Source organism: Rhagoletis zephyria, unplaced genomic scaffold, assembly GCF_001687245.7.
Source record: "Rhagoletis zephyria isolate East Lansing unplaced genomic scaffold, Rhagoletis_zephyria_1.1 Rzeph_scaffold_00004, whole genome shotgun sequence".
NCBI lineage: Eukaryota > Metazoa > Arthropoda > Insecta > Diptera > Tephritidae > Rhagoletis > Rhagoletis zephyria.
The window spans coordinates 1,082,420-1,087,431 of NW_016157088.1; the positions used below are offsets into that span (position 1 = coordinate 1,082,420).

General features: G+C 38.1%; 1 protein-coding gene across 2 annotated transcripts in view; it reads right to left on the reverse strand.

Moving 5' to 3' along the window:
* Window positions 1-5,012, reverse strand: part of pan (transcription factor pangolin) — an 826,450-nt gene that overhangs the window by 787,585 nt on the left and 33,853 nt on the right. The window lies entirely within an intron of this gene.

Sequence of the window (5,012 nt, forward strand, 5' to 3'; positions counted from 1 at the left end):
TGAGTGCGAAACTTGGTCACAATCGCATTAATTGTTTGCTCACTTGGTCGATTATGTAGACCATAAATCGGACGCGCGAAACACATTTCGAACCGAACACTGATTTTGGTAATAAAATTCAATGATTTGCAAGCGTTGCTCGTTAGTAAGTCTATTCATGATGAAATGTCAAAGCATACTGAGCATCTTTCTCTTTGACACCATGTCTGAAATCCCACGTGATCTGTCAAATACTAATGCATGAAAATCCTAACCTCAAAAAAATCACCCGTTATAATGAAGTGCAAGTTTCAAGCTGCGATAAAATCCCGTTAATTTTTGGCAATTTTTTTGCTGGAAGTGTTCTCCATATAAAAGAAAATTGTCGCACATACGTTTGTATGGAAAAAACGTGAAACACCTTCAACAAAAAAAATAATAATTATTGTGAGCTGTCTGCAAATGTTTTTTAATGTTGGCTGTCGCTTCACCTAAACATTTGAAAAGGAATTCCAAAGAATCGGCAAAGAATCGGCGAAAAAAGGCCGATGCCGATGCTCAATTTTGTGCCGATACTAGCCGATGCCGACGCCGATTAATCGGTCGGACTCTATCTACTAGTATCAAAGTCAAGACATAAATTAATTTCGAACGTGATAGTTCCCCAAGAATACATACAAAACAATACGAATTTCAAACAAAAATCATTTGCTTAACTAGATGTATGAAAGTTCGCATACGCTTCTTGCTATTGCCAACAAGTGGTGGTGTATCACTTAGAACTGTTCTGTTCTACCTTCCTCTAATGCAGGGTTGCCACTGACGAAAAAAATTCTCACCATCCACTTGAAAAAGATCTACCAAATCAGGAAAATATCTACCAATAACTTTTTAGTTATTTTAATAGAAAATATATATAGTTTTGTTCAAATTTTTTTTTGTGATTTCCATAAAAATGTAAGTTTTGTAATAAGAAAAAATTTATTTCACTAATAAAGTGATGAAATTAAAGGCACAACGGAACTTTATCATCAAACTTCAACTGTAGTTATATACACAAATACGGTGACTCTAACAAGCGCTTGGTGATTTTTTTAATTAATCGCAACTTTTTTAAACTACAAATTTATTTTTTTTTTATAAAAATATTGTTTGTGCTTTAACCAAACCCATAAAAATCAAGGATTCAAGCTATATACAACATTTACGAAAATTCCAAAAATGTTTGCCTAAATTTCGAAATTTTTACTCTGAACTTGTAGAACATATTTGGGTATGTAGTGCTAGACTTTTATAAAACATAATTTTAGTATAACTAATAGTGTGCAGTTAAAAATTACAGTTGATTTTTGGTCTTTTGTATTTTTTTTTCATTAAACAATATTTTTTTGCGAACAATCATAGTGCGTAATTACATAGCTGTCCAATTTTTCTTTTTATTTAAAGAATCGTTCAAAATATCTAGGCAATTAAAAACTTTTGAATGGAGCACGATATGTTCGCTTTTTATCGAGATATGTACACTTGTGGTCCAGCTGGTTAAGTTAATGACATTTTGACCAGTTTTCGCTTTTTTCTTTTGTTTATTTAATGTTTATAATTTTTTATAAAAGTCTAGCACATTACATAACTAGCACCAAACAATCCACATTTCAAACTTCGTACAAAAATTATGAAAACAAAAACTTTAACAATTACATCCAAAAAATTGTTAGCTTTTTATTCAGATTTTTTTTTTTTAATTTTATGTATTCAGTTTTATAGCCCATCAGATTTTAGTATGCTAAAGTGCAAATTTGAATACACTAGAAAATCGCGTTGATTTTTAATATTTTTCTTGGCTTTAATGCAAGTGTAGTCTACACTTTTGAAAAGAAAGTTATAATAAACGATAACTACAAAAAATAAAGCGGGAACGAACATTTTTATTTGTTTTTCAAACAAAATACTATATCAAAAGCATACCAAAATGTAAATAATTTACATTTTTTACCAACCCAAAATTGTCTACCTTCTTCTTTATTGGCGCTGTAACCGCCTAAGCGACTTTGGCCGGGTCCAAAACAGCACGCCAGACGTTTCTCTTCTGTGCAAACAGACGCTAATTGGAAAGGCCAAGTGAAGCCAAGTCCTTCTCCACCTGGTCTTTCCAACGCAGAGGAGGTCTTCCTCTTCCTCTGTTACCAGCATCGCGACCCGCGTTGAACACTTTCAGAGCTGGAGCGTTTCTGTCCATTCGTACGACATGAGCTAGCCAGCGGAGCCGCTGAATTTTAATTCGCTGCGCTACGTCTATGTCATTGTAAAGCTCATCGTTAAATAGTCTGCGGTATTCGCCATCGATAACGCGCAAAAGCCCATAAATCTTGCGCAGAATCTTTCTCTCGAAGACTCCAAGAGCCCCTTCATCAGATGTTTTCATTGCCCATGCGTCCGCGCCATACACCAGCACAGGCATGATGAGAGACTTATAGATTGTGATCTTTGTACGACGAGCGAGGACTTCACTTCTCAATTGCCTACTCAGTCCAAAGTAGCACTTGTTGGCAAGAGTGATTCTCCGTTGAACTTCAAGGCTGACATTATTATTGGTGTTAGTGATGGTTCCCAAATAAACGAAGACGTCTACTTTTTCAAACTTGTAACAGTCACCAGTGACGTTGGTACCAAGACGCGTATGCTCTGACTGTTTGTGTGATGACCAGGGTTATCACTGAAAAACTTTCTTTCCTACCAAGAACTGGCTCCAATACCTACCAAAATGGCTTCTTTCCTACCATTTCTTTTAGCCAATTAAACGGCATTTGACAGCGCTAAATACGTTTATTTTTGCTGGTTTTTATACTTAAAATAAGATTTCCAGGTAAAAAAAGGTCAGAATAATAGCTATTATGTACATATTGTGTGTGCTTTAACCAAACCCACCTACCGACATGTATTTCGACCCGCTCAATCCATCTATGAGGTCCGTTTGACTTCTACACCCGCAAAAATTCGAGTAACCTCCGAAAAACCGAGAAAACGGCAACAAATTTGCAAAATTTATAGAAAACAAAATTGCATCGTAGATTTTTTATACACCGCTCATTTGCATACATATTTTATGAAGTATATGTACATAAGTAAGGTAAAAAAAACCTCACGGTTAGTCTTGACAAATGTCCGGGTCTAAGAGTCTCCGGGCTTCTGCAGACTGCGGGTTTGCCATTAATTTCTTCGAGTTGCGGTTAAAAACTTTGAGATTCTCCGATTTAACTACTGGATTAACAATAAGTTGTTTTATTTTATTTTTATTTTTCGTGTATGACAAAAATTAAATTTTCTGTAAACACGTACATTTATTATGTGGTATGCTTTTGAATCGCTCTTCTAGTGTCGTTTAAAATATTTGAACATCCTTGTTATTGGTGAAACTATTAGGGATGTTTTCTGTTTTATGAGCAAAGAGACTACCAACATTTTAAGCATCCTACCATCCTACCAACGATAAAAACACCTACCAATTTTGGTAGGAAAAGCCCAAAACGGCAACCCTGGTGATGACAGGAGATACTTCGTTTTGTCCTCGTTCACCACCAGACCCATTCGCTTTCCTTCTTTATCTAATCCCGAGAAGGCAAAACAAATAGGTGGTGTGTGTCGATCCTATTCTCGCGGGTCTTTTCCAAGATTTGGCATATTGTGAATAACTGATCTATGGTGGATTTGCCAGGTCTAAAGCCACACTGGTAAGGTCCAACCAGTTCGCTTACGGCGGGCTTAAATTCCAGTCCACTTTGTTGTTTGTCAGCCGCGTAATCGCTCTTCGCATCACGTCATAGACAGGCGATAGGACATCGACTCCATCGTCATCGACTGCGGACTAGGGTTCATCTTCTCCACTACTTTCAGAGCTGCTACTATTCAGTAGGGTGGAAAAGTATTCCCTCCATAATTTAAGTACATCCTGGACATCGGTCACTAGGTCGCCATTGTTGTTCTTAAAGGAGTACGCCCTGGTCTTGAAACCTTCCGTAAGTCGCCTAACCCGCTGGTAAAATTTTCGGGCGTTTTTCCTGTCGGCCAGCATCTCATGCTCTTCGCACTCACGTATTTCGGCCTCTCTCTTCTTATTGCGGTAAATACGTTTCGCTTCCTTCTTCAGTTCCCTATAACGGTCCCATATAGCTCGCGTTGCACCCGATCGCAGCCTGGCTCTGTAAGCGGCATTTTTTTTCTCTGCAGCTTTTTGACATTGCTCACCGTACCAGTTGTCTTTTGGGGTTGCTGAAATCCGACTACTTCTTCGGCGGCGTTACTTAATGAGCGGGAAATGTATTCCACTATTCGTGTATGTCGGTTTGTAGAATAGTACTCTCAGAGAGCAGGTGTGAGAGTCAGGTGGCGAATAAATTGGCCGTCTGTTGTAATTGCAGCTTTCGGAAGTTGAGCTTTCCTTGCATTGTTGGGCGCACATTTTTTGCTGCACAGAGGCTGTACCGTCGTACATACAAACCGAAATGAGTACCCGTTTAGGTTTTAAGTATTCGATCCGAGCTTATGTCTGTCGCTACATCGCCATCTAGTTGTCGTTATTGCAAACGGGGTTTATAGGGAATGTCCTAAAAGGCGCTGAGAGGCTTGTGACTTTGACAACTCGCGAGGAAAGAAGAACTGAAAAAAATGGGGGACGTGCTTGACTTCCGGAAATAAATGGCCTCTTTTGCTAACCAGACATCGTGGAGAGAAGTTCTGACCAGAAGTAAAATTTCCCCCCAAGTAAAATTTTCCAATGAGAATGGCTAATAGCCCATCATAAATCAGTAAAAGTTAAAAGTTGTTTTAAACGAGAATTTAACGCAAAGAATTTATGAATCTGGTGGATGGGAATTTCTGGTGACTTGTTCTAAGGGAGAGGTTGGCAGAACCGCATTGCTCCGGTTATATCACACTGTCGCAGGCTCCCGTGAGGCAGATAAATTATATTAGACTTGCTGATATAAACACGTACGGGAAGTGCAAGCAGCAATCATTTAGAGTCCATGGAAAAAAAA